The 25,279-nt window shown below is 36.4% G+C and overlaps 1 long non-coding RNA gene across 2 annotated transcripts in view; it reads left to right on the top strand.

Annotated features, from left to right (window-relative positions):
- The window catches only part of LOC123567293 (uncharacterized), a 62,978-nt gene that overhangs the window by 34,273 nt on the left and 3,426 nt on the right, over positions 1 to 25,279 (top strand). The window contains exons 2-3 of one of the 2 annotated variants that reach the window (XR_010578241.2): positions 20,452 to 20,661; positions 20,772 to 21,199. This is a non-coding gene — a long non-coding RNA (uncharacterized lncRNA). Of the gene's footprint in view, positions 1 to 20,451; positions 20,662 to 20,771; positions 21,200 to 25,279 lie in introns of those variants that run through there. The other variant, XR_006690220.3, reaches the window with a different exon arrangement.

Here is a 25,279-nt window from a genome sequence, read left to right on the forward strand (position 1 = left end):
GAAGGGACAAGTCACCCTATCCCCAGGTCTATGGCCCAGAAATGTTACATGGCAAAGGATGTGGATACAGAGAGAAGTGAAGAATTGCAAGAATCCTCACAGTCTTTGACTCTTCTCTCCTCTGAACTTCCTTGCTTAACCTCTGATACAGTTTGATATGGTCACAGTTTACAGTTTACAGTTCACTCCATGCAACCTCTGTCCTGACAATCTTGAATTATTTCCCGCTCCTATACACACACCATGATTGTCCATGCTGTTCCCTTTGCTTATGGTGTTTTCTTCTCTCCCAATTTAATTCTTCAAAGTCTGGCTGAAATAATAAAGTGCACATGAATCTTCCCCTGTGTATGGTAACTCTTTGTATGCAATGTCCTGTACTAACCAACAAATTGAAGGTCTGCTTCATCTCAGTATAACCCACTGTGCCTTGAACAAATAGGGTCATGAAAAGAGCATGGCTCACTTCATAAATAGAAGGCCCTACCAAGAAGTTTATCATTGAGGAAAAGACTAGTAAAAATGTAAACTGTATGGAACAATTTTCCCTTCTTTTATGAGTTAAAAAAAAAAAGAAAATTAGCAGAAGAGAACATATTTTACTATTTAGTTAGGGCTTGGATCATAGCTCACATAGCATTGGGCGTAAGGGTGGGTGGGAATATCATATTTTGTGAAGCCACTGTGACTTGTATTCAAATTCTGAAATGATTTCACTTGATTATTTGTATAAACTTAGGTAGGTTATAGATGTTCTAAGGACTTATTTTTTCTCTTTTCATACATTTATTATGAGAATTAAATGGGACATTTAATTATGTCCCATTATATTATTTATAACTAAAATGTACATATATAAATTATGTAGGGCAACTGACATTATACGCATTGAAAAATGTCAATTTTCTTTTCCTTCTATTCGTTCAAAAGAAAGGAAGTTAAATAACACAATCAAGTAATAATTTAATCTTTTCTTTAGCAATTTCACACAGTCAATGTAACACACATTTGCATTAATTTCCTATTCTCTGACAGCTCTCTGGAGTGTCTTGTGGCACACGTACAGGGGAGAGTGAGGCACCTCAGCCTCTGCATACCAATGATTTGTGACAATGCTGGTCAACTCCTGTAACATCCTCTGTCTGAAGTATCTGTCTCACAGTACAAATGGTTGGCAAAACATAATCTGAAAACCTGCGAAGCTTCTTTTGACATCTGGAGATAGGTCAATGTTTGAGGTCCTGATCTAGTACATCAAAATCTCATGGAGAAACCACGAGTCTGTCTCCTGTCTACATAGAGTTCAAGTGGACTGCCCTTGGGCCAAAATAATTTGGCAGCTTTAGAAGCAAAAAAAGAAGAAAACTGACAGTGGTTCCAAGGCAACCCTAAACCTACTCTGTACCTTGTTCTGACATTGCTCAGCTATCCAGAGGTTTGATTTTAGTCTTCTAGGCCTCAAAACAACCCTCTAATGGCCCTATGAAAGTGATTTATGTGCAGTACAGGAATAACACAATACCAGTTCTGTGGCCAAAGAGAAGTGAATTGTTAACCTTGGTGCTTTGGGTTTTGGTTTGTCAATTATGTAGAGAAGCTCCCGACAGTATACTTGTTCGTCAAAAATGAAACACCTGGCAATCTGCCACATCCTGTGGAGTTGAGATCTTGCTTTTGATTTGAAAAGCAGCATCATATTTGTATTTCCACTTAAGTGGCTTTCAGCTGCTTTTGCATCACCTGAAGTTGAATGAAAGTATATTTTACCAGGTGTTTTCCAGGCAAGATTGCTTAGAAATCTGCCAGAGTTACTGGGAGCTGAGTTGTTCATATGTGTAATCATGAATGGACTCACCAATTTCCAAAAACAAATGATAAAAATAGAAAGACATAGCAAGTCTATAATAAACCAATTCTTTATACTTTTTCATGAGAACAGGTTAAATCTGTATTTAGAATGGGAAAAAGCAAAGACATATTCATTTTATTAAACCATACCAAATAGTGAAAAACCAGGAAGCAGATAGTTATTATTTTATTTTACTTTCTGGTAAAATAAAAATAAGAAGACGCACTTTTGTGTGTGTGTGGGATCCTGCATCTGGCAGTTTGATAAAGTAAAAGAAATTGATAGTAGGCTTCGCTCATGATTCTCTGAGATAGAGATTAGCATACACCATCTAATTAAATAGAAATGCTCTTATGATGAACATATGTGGAAGTGAGGGAGAAAGAGCAGAACTGGGTAGAGGGATGATATAGTTTGAATGTCCCCTCTGAAACTCATGTTGAAACTTAATCCCTAATGTGGCAGTATTAAAAGATGGTAGTTTTGAGAGGTGATTGGATCGTAAAGGCTCTGTCTCTTTTCATGAATAAATTAATTCATCAATTAGTGGGGTTAATAGGTAATGAGTTATCATGGGAGTGGGACTGGTGGCTTTATAAGAAGAGGAAAAGAGAGCTCAGTTAGTACATTTAGCTTCCTCACAATGTGATGCCCTTTGCCACCTGAAGACTCTGCAAGCATTCTCACCAGCAAGAAGATCCTCACCACATGTGACTCCTTGACCTTGGACTTCTCAGCCTCCATAACTGTAAGAAATAAATGTATTTCCTTTATAAATTACCTAGTTTCAGGTATTCTGCTATAAACAACAGAAAATAGATTAAGACAAGGGAGACTGCAGTTCCAATGAAGCAGTAGGGGGTTGGGGCTAGAATGGCCCTTTGGAGTTGGCCCAGCTGGGATGAGAGGCTGTGTTTTTATATCTCTTTGGGATCAGTCATTGGATATAGGCTGCCCTGGAAAGAGTCATGATCTTGGACAAGCCTGGTTTTTCAGCTAAAGCAATCCCCAAGGAGGATTGTCAGTAGAAGTCATCTTCTAGCAGCATTACCAGCAAATGAAGGGATAAGCCTTTCATTCCTAAAGGGGATTTTAGATATCACAGGGCCCAACACGCTACTTCACCAGTTAATTTTTTTCTTACAACTCAAGTTTCCAGTCCATAAGAATTACTTTTGTCACTTCCTATCCCCAAGCACCAAGCAATGATGAAAAGTGCCAGATTCATGGATAAGTTTGCTCTTTTTATTTTTACAAAATGATATTGATTCGAGCCTATCACTTTATATTAATTGAGTATTTATGTGTTCATTGAATTCAGCAAATATACAAGGCGTTGTGAACATTTTGGTGAACGAAACAAAGTCCCTGTCCTCCTGGAGCTTCTGGCCCACCTCCCCCTTATTGACCCCAACTTATGAAGTATGTCTTCTGTAGAATAGCTTGTGATTTAGGATTATGGCAGAATAAAAAGAGGGCCTCTGAAAAACAATACTGTTTTTCAGTTTTCCATCATCAGACTAATAATCGTGGGCATGAACACACTTATGATTCATAATAAAAACATAAATCCAATTATACAGTTTTAAATTAAATTTGAAGGCTGACATGTAGCCCATGACTGTCTACTTTTATTTCGTATTCACTTCTTGTTTTGCAGTTATTAATTTGAAAAAATACTTTGAAGGAGTAGGAATTTATCCATGAAGTGAAAAGAGACTAAAGCAATTAATTCAAATGAGGAAGATTTTTTTATTAGTTAATTATGCCATTCTCACATTCTTCAAACTTAAATGTTTAACCACTGTAGCTAAATTGATCTCCTCATTCTATTGTAATTTTGACATGAATAAGTGAAGAGTAGGATGGAAATTATAGGTCAGAAATCATCTCCTCTAAGTAGCACGATTCTTAGTTTCTACTCTATCATTGTAGCTGTGTCTCAAGGGTTTATTTAATAATTGCTTGATAATGACAAATGAAAAGGACATCATAACAGATGTATTTAATGCCAGTAGAGAAGTTTGTTTTCACGAGCACTCTTTTGGTTACTAGTGTTGTATAACAAACTGTCCCCAAACTTCCTGACTTACAGCCACAGCTGCTTATTGCTCATGATTTTGTTGGTCAGAAAATCAGACTGGATTCAGCAAGGGAAGTTTATTTCTGCTCAAGAATGTATGGGGATGACATGACAACTGGGGGCTGGAATCTTCTGGAGGCATCTTTGTTCCAATTTCTGGCACATGGTCTGGTATGACTCTTGGATCTCTGATCTGAGTGCCCATCATTGGCTTTTCCACATAGCTTGACTTCCTCAGACATGGTAGCAATAGGGTAATTGACCCTCTAACAAGATAGTTTAGGACTCTAAGCATGAGTGTTCTAGTGGATATGAGGCCTTTCATAGTCCAGCCTTGCAGTAAAACACCTCATCCCTTAATTGATCAATTGAAGCATTCATGAGCCTGCCCAGATTCAAGGACAAGGATGTAAACTGTGTCTCTTCATGGGGACAGTCCTGATGTCAAAAAATTTGTCCCCATGTTAAAACAAACAAAACAAACAAACAAAAAACAAAAAAAAATCTCCCGTAGGTATTGTAAATCAGAAATAGAGAGCTGTAGAAAAAAATATTCTGCATCATGTAAACCATAAGGAGCATGAAAAGGTTGAGGAGAAAGCAAATAATGCAATTTATCTCTTTTTACACTCACGACAACCCTGTGAAGTAAGTCTCACCATCCTTATTTTGCAGTAGAGCCAAGTGAAGCCAAATAAAGATAAGGGACATAAACAAACTCTTGCTGCTCATATTCTAAGAGAAAGAGTTGGAATTTTGGTGTATGATGCTGAATCTCTTGCTTTCTTGCAAGACTCATGTCTTGCAGTAGGGTAGAAAAAAAAAGTTATTCATGTGCATTCTGGAGACAATAACATAAGTAGAAATCAAAAGACAGTTGGTGTGAGTTATTCAGTGTTTTTGGACACAGTTTTTTCAACTGCAGATTGAGAATGCTTGCCTTGAGATCCATGGAACATGGCTTATGGGAGGTTTTTGAGAAAAAGTTTTATTTGATAAGCAAATAACTTTGTGAATTCTTGCATTTCATATTTCATTTTTGGACAGTATACTGAAATATCTCAGCAAGACTGCAGTAAAAGAAGAAACCTTTTTATAATAGCACCTATTGGTATGCCATGGAATAATTTTCTGTGGACTAACTTTGGACATAGAAAGTGAGATGAGCTCTAATGTATGATTCTAAGATTTTACATCCACTTAAAAATTCACATCAAAGTCAGTGAATAAAAAAAAATTTTAAGGATGTGTGGTTGGATCATATCATCATGTTTTTAAAGTATCTTTTCTACTATTCTCTCTATTTTATTGGAGTATTTAATTTATTTCCTTTTAATTATAATGATGGACAAGATGGGATTTATACTTACCATTTGCTGTTTGTTTCCCATATGTTGTATGTCTTTTCATTCCTATATTCCTGTCTTCTTTTGTGTTAAACAGATATGTTCTAGTGTACCATTCATATTCCTTGCCGCTTCTCTTACCATACTCTTTTTGAGATGTTCTTAGTGAATGTCCTGGGACTAAAATTAGCATCTTAATTTAAGACAATCTAGTTCTTATCAATACAAACTGGATCTTAACATTATACAAAAATTTTGCTCCATGATATCCCCCTTCCTTCTGCTCTTCTTTGAACTGTTATTGTCATATAAATTATATTTTCCTTTATTATAAATTCACTCATACAAATTTATAATTATTGCATTATGAAATTGTCTTTTAAATCAGATAGGACAAGAAAGTAGTTCAAACAAAAATACTATTTTCCATATTAACCTATGTGGTTAACTTTACCAGTACTCTTTGTTTCCTCGTGTGGATTTGAGTTACCATCTAATATACTTTTATTTCAGTCTGAAGGACTCTCTGTAGTATTTCACTTAGGGTAGGTCTGCTAACAAATTCTCTCAAATTTTATTCATTTTGGAATATCCTGAATTTTTCTTCATTGTTGACTGAGAGTTTTGCTAAATATGGGATTCTTTGTTGACAATCTTTTTTCTTTCAACACTTTGAGGATGTCATTCCAGTCTTTTCCAGCTTTGGTGCTTGTGTTTCAAAGTCAGCTGTTAATTTTATTGAGGATTGTTTGTTTGCGAGGTCACCTTTTTCTTGCTGCTTTCAAGAATTTCTCCTAAAGGTCTGTTTGTTGTTGTTGTTGTTGTTGTTTTTGCCTTTTGTCATTGTGTCTCTAGTGCGTGTAGATGTGGATCTTCATCTTTATGAGTTTGTTGAGCTTTTTGGATATATAATGTTTTCATCAAATTTGCGGGTTTGACCATTATTGTTTCATTTTTTTTCTTATTTTTTTCATTTTCTGGGACTCTCATTATATGTATGTTGGTATGTTTCATGGTGTCCTACAAATATGTGCAGCTCTAATCATTTCTTTATTCTTTTTAAAAATTCCTCAGACTAATTTCTTTTGCTATATATTCAAGTTAATTGATTCTTTTTATCTGACACCTCATGTCTTAAACCCTTGAGTAAATTTTTCATGTTAGTTATTGTCTTTTTCAACTCTAATAGAATTCTTATTTGGTTATTTTAAAATATGATTTATTAATCTCTATTTGGTAAGACATCATTGCGATAGTTTTCCTTAATTCTTTAGAAATGGCTTTTTAAGTTTTTTAAAAGTATTTAAAGTAGCTGATTTAAAGTTTTTGTCTGCTAAATACGGTTTTTGTCTGCTTAATTTAATGTAATTTAGCTTAAATTTAAATTAATGTGGCTTAATTGCTAGCTTTTTTTTTTTTTTTAAGTTTTGGTTTTTAGGCTTGGCTTCCTAGGAGTTACCACTTGATCAGTATAATTTAGTGAGAAACCAGTAATTGGTCAAAAGAGTTTCGTAAATGCTTTACCTTTAGGTCTTTTACCCTTTGCTAAGGGGATGTTTATAAGACAGCTTTAGGTTTTACTTCCTGCTTGTGGGAGTCCTCAAGGTCAGCCAGAGGTGAATGACTGAGGTCTTATACTTCCCCAGGTTTTAAGTATACACAGCACTGGGTATGCAAAAGCTCTTCCAAATCCCCAGGAATAGGTTGGAGCTTTTCAAAATTCCCTCTGGTCCTCAAGTTCTTCAGACTTCCTTTTGGATTTTTAGCCAGGATCTAACTTTTCCTAAATGGAATCACAGCCTTAGGCATCTACAATGATGCTAGCAGATTATGATTCTTTCCACTAATCTCCAAATATAGGGTTTTTTCCTTGCTGAGTTGAGATCTGAGTGAAATAAAATAACCACACCAACCTGGAAATAGAGATTATTTTCTGGGAAATTACTGGTTTGGACAAAATATTGACTGTGCTTTAAGGATGGGGCTTTTAATGGAGCTCCAAAAGATGCCAGTCCTCTTTTTCTGTGAGGCTTCTGGCTTTTCATGGCTACTGTTCCACTGAGCTGCTGAGAGAGAGCGTGGTGGCAAGTTAAATGCCACACAGTCTGGTGTCTTACGGAGATTTAGTCATTTCTTTTAGATAAGAAATTTTGTTTGTTGGTGGTTTGGTTTAATTTCAAGAGTTCTGAAATTATTGGTTTTACTTGTTTTGCCAGTATTTTCATTGTTTGTGTAGGGGAACAGGTTCGTAGACATCTTCACTTTATCATTTCATAAACCCATATAATCCTAGTTTTTTTAAAACTTCATGTTGATTTGCATTGGTTTTGCATTTATTTAATTTAATTAATTAATTTATTTTGCATTTATTTTATTATCCTTTATTGTCCTGGATTTTGCCACTTAGAAATGTATGTCCTTTACTTTTGGTAATATTTCTCATATGATTTTAAAAATACTTTCCTTTTCTCACTTTTCCTTTTTCTCTCCATCTGAAATGTCCACTTCTTATATTAATTTCCCAAATCTCTTACAATTTATCTCATATTTTTTGTTTCTGCTCTCTTTTTTCTATATTTTAATTATTTTTTCTGTATTTTAGTAAGTTAAGCTGCACATGGGCAGCTTTCACATTTGGGTTTGAGGAATATTTCACAAAGAGTAATTTGTCATATTAATGTAATTTTGAAATTAAAATGGTTAATTACAGTATAACATAGAAAGTGTACTCATAACTGTAACTCATAAGCTTAGTTGACATTTCTCTTCTTAAGCTATTTTTGGATGAGTGATTTTGGTAATTATATTCTAAATTTCTAAAAATTATTTATCCTCCATTATTTAAGAAAATACTGTTCTTGTTTTATGAATATAACAATTTCTTATTCTTCACTGTGCCAATCAACTAACATTTTTTTATAAAGTTTTACATTATGTTTTCTGGACTCCCTAAAATGTCTATTTTTTTCCTGCTTATTTTGGTCTCTCTTTTTTAAGTCGGGAGCACATTCCAGTGTCTGGTGGTTCTTGGTTGCCTGTTTCATATTAAGAGTGAGACCCTAAAACTTACTGGCAACTTTGCATGCTTTGGTGGGCTTTTTGGCTGGTAGGATTGCATTCAATTGATTATTTGGATAGTGAGCAGATCGTTTAGCTAGGGGACTCATGCTGTTATGCAAACAGTAGTTTTTATTGAAACCGTGAGTTTCCTTAGAGAATAAACTTTTTAACCACTTGCATGGGAGCTAGAAATCTGGTTTCCATCATCCTATATACAGACTTTCATTAATAACCAACTTATTGTTGAACCCTACATCTTGACTGTTCTGTCTACTTTAACCACCATACTGGTATCTCTGAGTGCCATCCCTTTCTAGGGATCTGCAGGTGAAATTATCCCTTCCATTTTCGCTGTCTCCTCTGCATCTGCCGACTCAGTTACCATCCTTCATCTGTTTTCTCCCTTCAAAACTTTTTGAAATCTTTTATCTGTTGATGAAGACTCTTTCTTCTTCTGTTCTCTTTGCCCTTGATTGATAGCATTTTATACCTTACTCTTATTTTAGTGGGGCTTTAAAAGAAGATAAAATAAATCATCTTTAGATGGAAACCTTTCACATTTGACTTTATGAACAAGACTTGGGATACTTTTTACATTAGTCTTGTCATGAACCATTATCACATTCCAGTATGTGGGCAGCTTTCACATTTGGGCCTGAGGAATATTTCACAAAGAGCAATTTGTCATATTAATGCAATTTTGAAATTAAGATGGTTAATTACATTATAACATAGAAAGTGTATCATAACTGTAACTCATAAGCTTAGTTAATAGTTATATACATAGGCATCCACTTACCACCCAGATTAAGATGTAGACTTTTCCAGCATCACATAAGGCTCTGTCATGCTTCCTTTCAGTCAATACTCCCCTCAAACACAACCACTCATCTAAATTTGAAGGCTCTAGATTAGCTATATTTGTTTTTGGACTTCATATAAATGAAAACATAAAGCATGAACTCCTTTTTATATGGCTTATTTGATTCATCTACAAGATTTGTCATGTTGTTATGTGACACATTAATTTATTTATTGTTTTATAATACTTCATTATATGAATGTGTCACCATTTATCATTCTATTGTTGATGCACATTTGTGTTATTTTTAGTTTTTTTCCACTATGCAGCAACCTGAAATAAACATCCATATACAGGTTTGAAAAAAGTATTTTATAAGGTCATTGGTATATACATACCCAGATAGCAAAAATTAAAACCCCAAAAGGGAGAAATGGATTTGATACAATGATACCAAGATGTGTGATTATCATCTGAGGGGTGTGATGTTCATTAGCTGGTATGGAGGGTGGAAATGTTGAGTGTTTTTAAAGATTTGGAAGAAAGCTCTTTCCTAAGAAATGAGATAAATATTATGAACTAGATAAGTATTTTGAATTATTGCCTTCTTGCTAATCAAGGTGTGATTATGCAGTTCTCTTTCTCTGATGTTCCAGCTGTTCAAATTTTCAAGTGAACTGGATGAAATAAAGCAGATACATCATGAAATTGATGATAATCTATACCATTTTAAAAGAGTTAAAATTTCACCTAAGTACCACATAAGTGGTTTGTTTAAACATCTCGGTTATATTTTATGAGTTGGGTTTCTTGTATAACTGTGAGGGAAGTGAAGCCATTAAGTCTTGGTCTTTGGCACTGTCACTGGTATTTCCATCAGTTTGTCAAATTAAAGATTATATAATGCTGTTAAAATGCCTAGTTGTATTATACCAATTGCTCTAAAATGTAAATATGTAAAATATTTTATTTCCCTGTCTAAAATTCTCAGATCAACATATTCATGTAAGACATTGGTTCTTAAAGTATGTTCCCTGTGTTAAAAGCCTCAGCTCAGCATCACTTGGGAACTTGTTGGAAATACAAATCTTGGGGCTCCCCACAAGACCTACAGAACTGGAAACTGGATTTGGGGCCCAGCAATCTGTATTTTAACATGTCCTTCAGGTGGTTTTTATGTGTATTAAAGTCTGAGAACCACTGGTTTAATACATTGCTTTTTAATCCTGGTAGTGCATTTTCTGAGTCCCACTGGTAACCCCCAGGAATCCTACTTAAATGATCTGAGGTGGTGTGGGCAATGAGAATTTTGAAATAATCCTAAGATGATTCTAGTGTGTGGCCAAGGTTGAGAATCATTCATTTAACACAATCCAAAGAAATAGCATCCTAGGTTTACTCAATTTTGGCCACTGGATAGAATAAGAGCTGGAAGTTGTCATTTTGCATTTTGAGATAGGTCTTTGATACAGTTCCTTTCTTTATCTGAGTCTAATTAAGAATTTACAGTGCTCCAGAAATTAAAGGGACCATTGATTGTTAAAAGTGGCTCTCTTGTTGCAGTTTCATAGAAAACTCTTCAGTTGAGAAAATAGAAGTGGTTAATTCAGTGGCATATATGAAGCAAGTATTGTAAAATGAACATCTTGGCTTTATGAGGAGCTTGAGTTAGAAAGGAGATTCAATTCTGGATCCTGCTGCCAGAGAGTCTGGCAGGAGTGCTACTCTGTCTGTATTTTTAATAACTTGTTCTTCAAGGTGAGAACATGCTATGGGCTTCTCTTATCCTCTTGTCTTATCTTCAAATTCCTCATTTAAACCAAGACGCAAGCAATAGAACTTGTGTTTCTTTGTATTAGATTGTTTTGCTTTCCCATAACACTCTGGCTTTGAGGTGCTATTTATTTGTAGAGCATGGTAGGATGGGAACCATAGACACTCGGAAAGTCAAGATGTGCAGAAAGGCCCATTCTCTGCTTAATAATTTGATACTACAGTCACAAAATGGCTAAGTATGTTTACAAAGTGGTGAAGACCTTTGTTGTGCTGGACCCCTGTTGGCTTCAGTAGGGATGGAACCATGTTTGAGAGGCTGAAGAGGAAACCCAGTGCTAGCAAAGAAGACAGGGTTTATTGCGAGGACTTTACATGTAATGTAGTCCAGTGGTATTGGGCTGAATAAGATAACTTCTACCATTTCTAAAAAGCATGCAGTTTATGTAGCATTTTCACTTAGCACCCTCCCCCTAACAGCTTCCAGCTGGAAACCTTCATGTAATCCAAAACAAAAGGCTCAATCCCCTGTATGGCCTGCATTCCATGGGATGGGCTGGGGGTTTAGATGTTCCTCATAGATAAGAAATGAATCTCTGGATTGGCCATTCCTGGATTCCTTAGCTTGAACTCCAAATGCACTTTCTTCTCAGACCTTAGTCTCATTCTCAGGGTATGCTTAAGTGAAGTTACTGCTGTCACGTGCATCTGCTATACAACCTCCAACTACAACCTATCTGAATTAAGAGGAAAATTTGCTAAACTAAAGGTATGATGATTCTCACCCTCATAACATCTATTAAGGTGAAGAGAAAGTTTTGAACAAGTGTGGAAGAAGAAATTATTTTGTAATTTACAAGAGCTTTATTCAGAAAAGTATTTTGCTGAGATAATCTTGGAAAGTTGTTATCATTCCCAGGAAGCCACAAGCAATAAATCCACTAAGGTTTTGCACAACAAAGCAGTCGGACATCTGTGTCACAACAGCAGCATAATTTCCTAAGGCTCTGAATGTCTAACTTGCTTTCCTTTCTCTCCCATAATGCCTCCACCCCCAATGGCAGTAGCTAACTCTACTAAAGCTCTGAGTGATGTAGGCTGATGAGGGAAACAGAATGCCATTGCCCTGCCCTTTGCTGGATAACTTCAGTCTTTTGTGAATATCAGAGATCTAGTCAGGATGTTGATCAAAATGATCCAATGTCAAACGCCTTGAGAATTTCTCTTTTCTGGGTCTAGTAGTGGTTATATTAATGATGAAGATCCAAGGAGACAAGACAGTGGACTTTAGCAGTTTTCCCTGTTGGAAATTCAGCCGTAATTTACCCGGGTCGGGGTTTTTCTCTGGCCAGAGATCCTCACAGGCATTATGTGAATGTGTGTGAGTTATGTAATCATAAAAATGGTAGTGATAGGATTATTTACACAAGCAGATATTGACTGCCTGTGATTGTGCTGGGCTTCAGAGATATAACTTCTTATTTTCAGTGATTTAGTTGAGTTGGAGTTAGTGTAGAAATCCAGAAATTATGCTAATATAATTCCTTCAAATATGGGATGACCACGAGATAGAAAAATCTGACCATAATCTTAGCTTAATGCTACTGGGCTTCCCCAGATAACAGGCTTTTATTCTACTCCCTATCCAAGCTTCCCAATGACTCTCGCTTTTGGGTTTTACAGGTGTATCTCAAAGTAAAGATGTTCTGACTCAGTGTAGTAGTTGATATGGTTCAAATCAACTCCGATGTGTTTTCCATTCGCATCTAGAAAATGTTATTCCAAAGTGACCTCAAATTGTAAATATTTGTAGGATTTCCTGGAAATGAACAGATTTGAAAGAAAATATTCTGGGTGGCAGGGCTGAAAAGCTGATTTTTTGGCTGCTTTTTTGATAAACTGGGAACTGAGAGAGTTGGATTTCCCTGGAAGTTCTAGAAGGACGGTGGCTGACCTGGGCCTTATTTTTACTTCTGATGAAGTAGTTTTTCTAGTAGATAGCTGCTATAGCAAAGTATTTGAGAGAGAAAACCCGATCATTTGCCTGTCCAATTCCTCTAGACTTACTAACATTTATGTTTTAAGACTCTGCAGTTTATTTTAAATGAAAAAAGTCCTGATATTTTAACATATAGTACTCATTCTTTCCCAACCTTGTCAGCATAGAAAAACACGGGCCCTGGGAATGCTTGTTTCTGTCTTCTTACCAGGAGCTGGGTGGTCCAGCCCAGACCATTTGTTAAACATTGTTGAAGGCCACTGAGTAAGAATAAACACTTCTTGGAAGGAGCAGGAGTCAGGTAGGAGAAGCTGCTGTAGACCATGAATGAACGTGGATATTTATATCTCCATCTAAAGTAGTCTGTTTGTGATGATCCTGTGAAGAGAACAATATGCGTCTCTCCAATGGTGTCATGATTTCTGAAAAAATAATACCTTGCTCTGGTTTTATTTATTATTATTTTTATTTTATGCTCCAAACTGTTGTCCCTTTGGGCACCTCAGTTTGTTCATGGAGGGGTTAATGAGTGAGGACTGCCTCTAGGTGAGTATAAATCTTTCACTTCTTATGACACAGCAGAAGGTGGAGTCCTGTTTCTCTGATTCAGAAGTTCTGGTTTCTGGCCCCTGCTCTGGGGTGAACTGCTTAATGTCTCTCCATCTCTTGACTCCTTCACCAAAATGAGGACACCAGTGACTTTTTTTTAATTGCTCAGGAATGTGACATTTGAAGATAATACTTGAAAAAGTGGTGGTGGTTTTTTGAAAAAAGATTCTATGTAAATACCAAATGATAATAAAAATGATTAAAACTTCAGGCATCTCGAGTATGGGCAGAAATAATTTAGGATGAAACCACATCTAATGGATGTTTCACAAATGCTGTTTTCTCCACTATATTTATCTTTGATGAATTGAATGCAGTCTAATACTATACAAGTGCAGCACATCTCTGCAGCGGGTACTGGAAGTCAGGGGTAGGGAGAGTGGGGAGGGGAGGGGATGGATATTTATGCCCCCTGTGGGAGTTGGGGGATAGCAAAAATACTAGTAGATCATGGCCTTTGCATTTCCCTAATGATAATTAACTTAATGGGCGCTTTCCCATACCAGAGATTTTTTTTGATATCGTTCTGCATTTTATAGCATTATAATTATTTGTGAACTTGCTTTTATTTTCTTTTGGACTATCAATTGCTGGTATGTAAGGAATGTGTTTCATTCATCATAGTAATTGCAGCATCTAGCCAAATATCCAGCACATAGAAAGTGTTCAAGATGAGTTTGACAAATTAAAAATAATGTTGTCTTTCATTTAAGGGCCCAGACTATTTGTTAGGTTCATTTCTAAACAATTTTACAGGTGATAGTATGGGAAATTCCCACTACAGTGACAGACACACATACCATTAGCATTCTGCAGTGCAAACATAAAGAGGTTATAGGAGAAATCTTAGAGAAGTAGCAGAGTTTGTGCAGTCCTCAGATTTTCATTATCCTACAGCTTAAGCATGGCCAGTGGTTCTGCAGAGAGGAGCCCTGTCCTCAGTGTGTTCTACTTCAGTGATTTTCAAGGTGTACCTTGGGTTAGCATCAGCATTACTTAAAAACTTGTTAGAAATGCAAATTATTGGGCCATACTCAGACCGACAGACTCTGAAACTCTGGGATTGGGGCCAGGAATCTGTGTTTTATCAAGTCTTCCAAGTGGTTCAATGCACACTGAAGTTTGAAAAATTATGATTGTACATAATTGTGGTGGGAGTCAGGGTTGGGAGAGAATATGCAGGGAACATCTATGAGATTATGAAACAACGGAAGCTCCCTTCTGGGGTAAGTGGCCATGTGAGAGGTGGGTAGAAGGCGCTGAAGCTGGTATCAGCGTGTTCTTCTATTGAGATAACTGAGCTGCTAAGCCCGCTCTCCACTAAGCTCACCAGAAAGGGGGAAGAAGAGTCTCCAGGGCCATTCACATTCATCCCTCATCAGGGTTCTACTATCCTGGCTTTACAGTTGTGGAAAGTGAAGCCCATGGGGTGTGTAACTGGCCCCAGGGTATCTAGTTGATGGTGGGGAAGCTCAATTCAAACCTATACAGTCTCACTCAAGATCAGTGTTTATCAAAATTGGCAGGTGTCAGAATCACCTGGGGCACTTGGTAAACACAAGAGGGCAGGCTCTGTTCCATCTCAGGAAGCCTGGGCCTGTGTTCTCTATTAAGTCTCCAGGTGGTTCTGTTACACCCTAAAGTTTGAGAAATGCTGTTGTAGAGCATTGGTTCACAACTCTTGCCAGCAGCATTGAAAAAACACAAAGGCTCAGGTTACCCCCCAGACCAATTATATCAGAAACTCTCCACATGGAGCTTTGGCATCAGCATTTATCAAAGCTCCCAGGTAACTTCAGATATAACCAGTATACCTGAGCAACCACTGCCCCTCGAGTCCACACACCTAACCTACAGGCTGCAGCTACCTATTAGTGACGGCGATATTTCTAAAGCACCTGGTGCAATGCTGGCTGGTAGTAACATTTGGTCAATGTTGGATGATCCGATATTTCCTTATGGTCTTTTACTTCTCAAACTGCTCTCCACCCCAGAATAGATCTTAGGAGGAGTTTTGTAATTCTGAGGTTTGTTCCTAGCAACTGCTCACCTCTCCTCCCTTTGGTTCTCCCCTTCTTTCTGGAATATCTTGCAATCTGGACTTACCTATCACTCCCTGTTCTTTGAGGCTTTCTTACTTGAGCCAGAAACCCCTGCCAGATCCTTCTTTACTCGGGTTTCCAAATACTCTTTTTCCCTAAAATTAAGTTTCCTTAATGCAGGCATGGTATTAATCATTATTTGTTTCTCCAAGTGTTGCCTACAGACCACTTGTACCAAAAGTACCCGTGGAATGCTTGATAAAGCACAGATTCCTTATTCTTCTGCCGTTTTTGTAAATCAGACTATTTGAAGCGGAGCCTCAGAGATCTGCCTTTTAACAAGATTTTCAAGTGATGTTTTTTCACACCTCAGTCTCAGGTTGATGCCTCTCAGCCTGGCACAATATCACGTAGACTGTAGATTTCTATAGACTTCTGCTGAACTTGCTAGAACAAGGAGTTACATGGCTGATGAAGTAATGTCTCCTAAGGTGTTACTGACTGGTAGTTGCAGGTGTGAAACTTTTTCAGCGCCCTTCACATTTAACAAAAATGGCTTAGGGCTACCAGCCTTGATTCCTTACTGCCAAGGACTACTGTGCATGCTCTTTCAGAAAGGTGTCCCAATAATGCTCTTAACTCACATTTGTTTATTACTATTTAGTACCCAGATTAATATTACAGCAGACCCTATTGTCCTCCATCCCCTACCTGCCAAAGGGGACTCAGGGACATAGCAGGTGTCTTCCATTTCCTGGCAGCTGTGTGTCCTCCACCTGCAGCCCAGAAAATCTGGCTCCTGCATTTCTAAATATTTTTAGAGTGTTCTTATTACCAGTTTCTGGGATAGCATAATAAGGAGGACTTGCGCTATATTTGGAATTGATGGTTTTCAAAGACTCAATTTCCAAATCAAATACCTAAATTGGCACCCAATTCTTAATTACCCATTGATTCTCAAAATACCCCAAGAACTCCACCAAGTAGAAACGGGAAATGAAATAAAACATGCCATCTGTCTACCGGACGGATGCTATTTGAAGGAGTGGTTTCAAAATCTCACTTTGGTTTTAAAGATTTGTTACTTGGAAGAAGCCATGTACTTGGCGCTATTTTATTTTGATGGAAAAATAATTGTAGAGTATTAGTGTTTTTCAAGAGAGTTTATTTTACCGAAGCTTCATGCTCACATTTTTGTTTCCAAATCCAAACAAAGTTTTCTGCGCTTGACAAGTATAATGTGAAGATCAACATTCCATTTTAAGCATCTTGCCTGATTGATTGGATCCCGGGGTCTGAAGCCCTCCACCTTTATTTTGCATCAGAATTGAACTGATACATTTGAAAATGTTTGCATCCCAGGTCCTACACCTAGATTTTCAGATAAAACTCAGATAAAATTGGTCTTTAGTGAGAGCTTGTCACATGTATTAAAAAATATATATATTCCTAAGTGAGTCTAAGGGAAAACCAGAGTAGAAAATAGTAGATCAGAAATGAAGTGTTTGAAACAAATTAATCTGGTGATCATGATTATGGAATTTCAAATTTGTTTTATAACTCTTTTTGAAGAAAAATAACCCTTCATTTTAACTTTTCCTTCATAGTTTCAATTTTCTATGTAAATGTCAATTAAGTCATCTTATTTTTGGAACAAAATGAGCATAAATATTTTTTAGAGTGGAAGCAAATAAAACATGAAAGAATTCTGATTCCTAATGGAATTAAGAGAATGAACTTAAACTATAGTGTATATCAACAAGGGAGATGGAGGTTTAATAATTTTTTTATATCACAAAGATTTACTGAGAATTTTAAGTGCTAGACATTGGACTTTGGCTATCTCCATTTTGGTAGATGACATAATCCTGGTTAGGGTTCTTTGGTTGTAAGCAATGGAATTAACTTTGCTAACTCAAGGAGAAAAGAAATTTATAGGAGGGGTTGGGGGACTGTGTGGGAAGATATGAGCATGAAGGGAATGAAAAGAAAGAAACATTAGAAAGGATGGAACCAGGCATTCTAGTAATCTCAGTAAGAGCAACTGTGCAACTGCATTGTTGGGGCTCAGATGTTGGAATAAAGATACCCCCACTCCACTGCCTTTTTTTCAAATTTTCATTACTCAATTCAAAGTACAAAGTCCCAGGACAGAAAGTCCAGTTTGTCCAGCTTAAGTAATGTGCCCACAAGGTTGGCAAGGAAGGCCAGGCACCTTGATTTACAGCTTCACCAGCTTGGACCTAATGAAAGGAAATAATTCTCCAGAAGGCTGTTACCCAAAGAAGAATGTTGGATAACCAAAAGGAATCCTTCTCCAGGTCTGCATGAAATAATAATAATGATAATAATTATTATTTTTTTGAGATGGAGTCTCATTCTGTTGCCCAGGCTGGAGTTTTGTGCGGTGGTGCTATCTTGGCTCACTGCAAGCTCCACCTCCCGAATTCACGCCATTCTCCTGCCTCAGCCTCCCAAGTAGCTGGGACTACAGGCGCCCGCCACCACGCCTGGCCAATTTTTTTGTATTTTTAGTAGAGACGGGGTTTTCACCGTGTTAGTCAGGATGGTCTCAATCTCCTGACCTCATGATCCACCTGCCTCGGCCTCCCCAAAGTCCTGGGATTACAGGCGTGAGCCACCGCGCCCAGCCTCCATGAAATAATTTTAACCAAAGGGCAAACTCAGGTATTCAAGATGTAGTGTTATAAGATCCGTGTAAATGATATTTACTGTAGTCAGTTTCACTCATTTATGTCTACATGAGTCTGGAGAGGTAAACACTGTTATCCTAAGTTTTTACAGATAATAGAAAAACTGAGGCACAGAGACATGTAGTCAGTTGGTAAAAGTCGCAGACGTGACAAATGCCAATGCTAGGGTGCAAACTGAAAACTGTCATTTTATTACCACACACATTCCTGCCTACCCATTCTTAAGAAGTTTAGGAATGTGGGAGAGAACCAGTGAAAGATGCTGGATGTTGCAGGAGGCCAATGTTATTTGGGATAATTGGAAAGACCTTTAGACAAGGTTGGAGCCTGGGGTAACATAGTAGTGCAAGGGAAGGCTGCAGCAGTAAAATGTATTTCAGGGAGACAGACAGGAGTGAACAAGAACTTACGGGCAGTTGAAATGAATCAGTGATGGCAATATTGGTATGGAGGTTAGTTAGGGTCTTGGATTTGGATTTTATGTGTCTAGTAATAAGAAACAGTCAACACTTTTTTATTGGGGTAAGGAATGGAAGCACTAGGAAATCTGTGTTTAAAAAAAAAAAGTAGTCTGTGTCTGCATGCTCCATTAATGGAGTGAGTGGGACTCTGAGAAAGGAGCCGACCAGGCATTGAGCAGCTGAAAGAAAGTGAAGCTAAGGAAAGCGAAACTAGTGAACTGTGGGTGAGGGTGGAGGAGCACTGATGGGATTCAGCTGCTGAATGGATGTTAGGGGTGGTGGTTAAGGGGAAGGGAAATGTCAAAGAAGTTTTAAAGGTTTTGAGCAAAGAAGGCCATCTGATGGGAGTACCATAGTATGGACAAGACAGGAAGAAGAACAAGCTTGGAGGAAAAAAGAGATGGTCAAAGTCTTTTGCGAATGGAAGACTGATGGCTGGAAGAATCATGTAGCCTGAAAACAGAGATGGGAAGTTATCCCTATAGAAATGATGCTTGAGACATAGCACGAACCAGAAGTGAGCTTTTGAAGTTACACACTTGAGAAAGGATGGCAGTGTACTAGTGCAGCTGTGGAATGCTCCCTAAAATTAATCTGACCTTGATGGTGTGTGAAACTGAGGGCTAATTCAGAGTTCATTTTTTATATTAAATTTCTTCTCATTTTTAAAGCAATCATCAAACTAACATTATTTTCTGTTTCAAACTTGAAAGATTTCAGACGACTAGCATATGTCCCTTTTCTTAATTGAGGCCATCATTCCTTCACTTCAACGTGGTGTGTTTGCTTCCAATCCAGATTGTCAATATTTAGTTGTCAGAAAGATAAAACTATGATTCTTATATATGGGATATAGTGCAGTTCTTATTAACTAGTTCACTAGTTTATACTAGTGAACTAGTGTAAGTTAACACTAGTTAACTTATATAACTCATCCAGAAATATGATGTAAAGGGCCTTTGAGGATTAAGAGTGTATATAGTCTATCAGGAAAGGCATATTAAAATAAAATTTTACTTTTGGAGTTAGAGACAAAACAGTTTAAAGAGCTATTAGGCAATAAAATCATAACCTTTGGGACTGTCTATTCAATCAGAAAAAAAGTAATTTGTACTTCTATAGGATCAACATTTTAATTAAGGTAACTGGTAAACTCACAGAGACTGGGCCCTAATCAAGTGCAAATAGCAAATCAAATGAGGTTTATTTTCCTAGAGTAGAGTAAATGTTGACAAATTACAGTAGACCAAAATCCACTGGCCACTTGGTTTTCTAAATACAGTTCCTCTGGGACAAAGCTACACCCATTTGTTTGTTTCCTGTGGCTTTTTTGTGCCACAAAGGCAGAGCTGAATAGTTGTGACAGAATATATGGTTCTCAGAGCCTAAAATGTGTACTATATGACCCTTTGCAGAAAAAGTGTCTTGACTTCTGGCCTATAGAATGAAATAATCCTTGGGTGGGCTGTTAAACAATGAACATACAATAATCCATTTACCTGTTCACACACTGTGGATAATTTCTCTCAACAAGGGAAAGAAATGGAAATCTTGACAAGGGAAAGGAATGGAGATCTTGACAATGGAAATCTTGTAGTATAAGGATGAAAAACAACAAAGCTCAAGCTATCTGGTGTGCAAGGTTGAGGGTCATGTTTTGACTCCCAGTCATAATCCAGTTTTAAGTATATCAGTTTCTTGTATATATTCTAGTGGGAAGAGAGAGAGAAGGAGACAGAGAGAGACAGAGAGAGACCGAGAGAGAGAGAATGAACTGAGTCTATACTGCAGAGAACTGTGAGTGTGGATATGATTTCCTTGCCTCAGCCCTGCAACTCAGGACAGTCACAGAAGATGGGTTGGCTAAGATGTCGCTCTGGGAGCCAGAAGACCTGCATTCAGACAAAGGCTCATTGTTTCAAGGTTTGTATTTAGTTTGGTTCCAGCGTGACTGGTGTTTTCAGCTTCTCAAACACTCAGTACCTCCCTTCTCAGAAACAGTCACGGAGATGGACCCCATTTTCTTCCTACAGAAACATTGAAGTCAAGCTTAGAGTCTACTTGCTTGAGAGGCAACATACCTGCCCAGTTCTAGAAGAGAAAGTGGGACCAGATGACCCCTGCTTCTCCTAAATCTGCATTGTGCTTAGAATACTATATTTTATTCTGGAAGATGCCAGGAATCTGCTCTTCACCAAAATGGGATTACCACTTTTATCCTCCTGGAACAGGACAACATGGGCTTTCCCAACATTTAACAGATTAGAAATCCCTGAGAACATATTCCTCTTTTACTGCAAACGGAGTGTGACCCTTCGGGCATCAGCCATTACTACCGGTGATATCATTGTTGTCACAATTAGTAAATGATTCTCATTCATTCCTTTAAGAAAAATAGTAATGACAATAACTTTTTCAATTGATTTTGTTTTATATCAAACTTCGGTTTAAAAAAAGATATTATTTATATGTTTGGATAGTTAAATTATGCCTATATTTCAGAACCCAAAAGGTACAACATAATATGTGATGAAAAGGAATTATCCCTCCCACTCTGCTTTTGCTGCCACTCTAGTAATTCTCTCCAAAAGAAGCAACCAATGTGTCCAGTTTCTTTTATGTTCTTCCAGATATATTGTCTGTTCTTATAAGCATATTTGAAAATAATGCTGGTTACATAAAGGTGTATGCTACATTAATTTCCTTTTAAAAATTATTTTAAAAATACATTATTGTATAACCAAGAAAATATAGATATGTCTCTCCCTCTAAGGTTTGGAGATCATGTACCATTGTCAGAATACTTAAAGATACCCTAATTTTCCAAACGTGAACTCTAAACAGAGGATACTAAAAAGAGTCATTATAATCGTTGCATTTAGGTTTCCCAATATTTAAGTTTGTGCCCAGGGGACAGTTGTTGAGTGAGGCAGGCAGATTGAGAATTTGGCTGACATATTGCTATTTCAATGGGAGGATTTCAGAACTTACTTAGAGAAATACCTATAGATGTCATCATACTAATGACTATGTGCACCCAAATAAATTCAATTGGGCAGCACTGTTAAGGTCACATAACAAAAATATATTCATTCTAGAAGATCTAGATAAAGTTCAACTTTATTTAACTTCAGGTTAATGATGGGTCTATACTCTTAGTGGAATAACCATGCAAATTATCACTGAATTGTCAAATAAAGTCCTTACTGACATTTAAAGTTTAATCAGATGTAACTTAAAATATATAATGGTTGTGTAGTCCCAAGAATAAGGGGTGATAGAAGTGTTGGATTTCACCATGTTTAGAGCTCTTTATGCCCAGGGAGAAGACAAGTATACTCCTTAAGAGGCAAAGAAATGGCCAAATTTAAATGAGATGACCCGTGTTGAAGTTGCAAACTTCGTTATATATTATGAATCCAGAAATTTCTTGGACTAAGTGGCTGCTCCTTCATGTAATTGTGGGTTAATTGATATAGCAACTATAGATTGAGTTTAGAGCATCCATTCATGTCTACAGTGAGAATCCGGCCAACTTGTTGAACAAAAACTCTGTGTCCTTATTACCCTAAACAATACTGGAGATGCACCAACCAAAAATATGGCATAATATAATAGTTTATGTAATTCCAAATACTGTACTTGGTCTAAATCTTTGGTGGGAAACAGTGTCAATTAACTGGGATGGAGACCTTCTTCCTCAGTAGGTAACTTTTAAGCTCAATGAGATTTAGAATTACCTAGAAAGTGTTTAGAAAATTTAAAACCATAATATTAATATTATCTCATTAAGAAATCTATGTTAGATTAGTATTTTATAATTTTCTAATATTTAAGAGTATTTAACCTAGTAGAGCACAGAAGTCCAGTTTTAAAATTTATAATTGAGCAATGATTTAAATTTTTTGTTTATAGAATTGGAATATTTAAGAGTATTGATGTTTCACCAACATTTTAATTTAATTTATAAAATTTATATAAATTAGAGGTTAACTGAAGTATGTAAAAATTAAATAACTAAATATTTAAAACATAGTTAAAATGCTTAAGATGTTTTAATACATTTATTTATAAAAACTATTATTTAAAGGTCCTTTAAAAGCAATAACGTTTAAACATTGCTAGAGAATAGGATTTTCAAGCTAAACTCAAAATAACTTATAAACTAGATTCTTGAAGTTTTCGTATTAGTAAATTCAGTATTACTTGGTTGAATACAAAATGAGCCTCTGAATAATCTTTTCTGCATATAAAAATTATACTTAAAAATACCCCCACCCCAGTCTCACATATGACATTGCTAATTTTGGAGATAAAGAAATGGAATCAAAAGGAAGTAAATTGCTTTGACAAAGAGCAAAAAGATGGAAGAGAAGAGCTTAAAGTCGTATCTCTGGACAGCACATACATTTTCTTTCCAATAACATTATTTTATCAGACATACTGTATATAGGTGATATAGTTTGCCTATTTTATTGATTTATTATTTCAGATTGTAGTTATTTATTTCTCATATTAATACCTCAGTTCTTTGGGATTTGCACGGTGTTATTTCTAACTCTGTGATTTCATTGCTACGGTTTTCTAATGGTATTTATTTGTGGGTATTAGAGAGACCAAATGGATCATTTTCTTAAATGAATGGCTAGCTTAACTCCTCTATATTAAAATGTATCAGTCTATCAGAATTTGAAGTGCAAGAAGAATTCGAATAGACCTTCTACCTACACTAAATGACATTAAAAGTGGAAATAGAGTTTCAAAAAAAATCTGAAAGTATCAAAAGTAATTATTGGCAGCCCCTGATTTATTAACAGCCACATTCAAATCAACCTTTTTTGTAACAAACTGTCACATTGAAAATAAGTTAAAGTGACCAATGTCCAACACCGGCCGTTAGTTGTCTGGAGGTTGGTAAGGAGACTGGAAATTTGCTCAGGCAGGAGAACCCATAAACTCTCCTCACTGGGCCTTGCCTTGGAGATCAGCATTCATGAAAGGGGGTTATACACTGGATTCCTTCTTACATGACCTAGTAATTTGATAGTGAATTAAAAAATCAGTTACAACAGATGGACTCGCACAGACGCAAAGATATATGCATACTGTGTATATGCTGAATTCTATAATATGGAAATATTCAAACATATCTCAACGTAGCAAGGGCAACCTGGATTCCACAATTATAGGTATTTCTTATTTCATCCATCCACACATAAATGCATTCACATGCACAGTTTTCTTTCAACCTGTAGTATTTTAAAGCATATCTCAAACATCTTATCATTTGATGTGTAATCTTTTATATTTCTGTATCTGCATATCTGCATATATCTTTAATAGATAATTAAAATTAAAAACAAAAAACTCAGCCAGAATATCATTTTCACTCCTAGAAATTAATGATAATCTTTGAGATCTTTGAATGCCTAGTGTATGTTTAAATTTTCTCAATTGTGTTAGAAATGTCACTTTACATTTAGTTTGCTAAATTAAGATTTAAATAAGGTATTTATATTGTGTTTAGATTCACTGCTTATTAAATCATTTTTAATGTATGCAGCTCTGGTACTTTTTAATGCCATTCACTTGTTAAATCAGCTGTGTAGTCTTTCCTGTAAAATTTCCAGTGTTCTGGACTTCGCTGATTGTTTCTCTAAGGTGTTAACATGCTGTCATTTCCAAACTGCTGGTTCTAGAATGGTGTGTCCAATAGAACTTTTCTTGAAGATGAAAACACTCTATATCTGCTCTAAGATGGTAGTCACTGAGCCACATGTAGCTACTGAGCACGTGGAATATGGCTAGACTGAGGAACTGAAATTTTTATTTAATTTAAATTTAATTGCCACATGTTTCTAGTGTTTGTAGCACATATCCATCTTTGCCAAGATCTGTTGTTTCGTTAGATGTTGCAAAAAGCTTATTATACACATTTTATTTTAACTGAAAAACAACACTAATGAATACTGATTTGTCAGTTTATCATGGTAGGTAGGGCCTAGGTGCTTTCTCTGAGGATAGATTTTCCTATCAGAGTTCCACATCATCTTTTAGCACAAACTGCATTTGAAATGTGGGATCCATGATTAACATTTTCAGTTTGATTGAAGAGAAATGAGCCCTTAAAAACACTTGGAGAGAAATCTTTCTGCACAGCCCTTTTAGATTTTTATAACATTTCCTACCAGCCTCATCTTCAACAGTATTTTTAATATCTTGATTTAATTGCATCATTCCCATTCTTTTTAATTTTTAATTATTTATTTATTTAAATTGACTATTCATGGGGCACATATTGATATTTCCATTGTATAATGTATAGTGATCAGATCAGGGTAATTAGCATGTCACGATTTCTGTTCAGTTGGATGTAACATTTAATTCGGTTACCTGATCACAGCATGAGAACTGACCCAGTTGGATTTGGGAACAAATAACACGAATCTGTGTTATTGGTAAGCAAATACCAAATTTCTTGGTAAGCAAATAACCAGACAGGTAAGAACCGAAGTTCTTGGACATTGTAGTGTGGCTTAGA

The sequence above is a fragment of the Macaca fascicularis genome, chromosome 10, assembly GCF_037993035.2.
Source record: "Macaca fascicularis isolate 582-1 chromosome 10, T2T-MFA8v1.1".
In the NCBI taxonomy this organism is placed as follows: domain Eukaryota; kingdom Metazoa; phylum Chordata; class Mammalia; order Primates; family Cercopithecidae; genus Macaca; species Macaca fascicularis.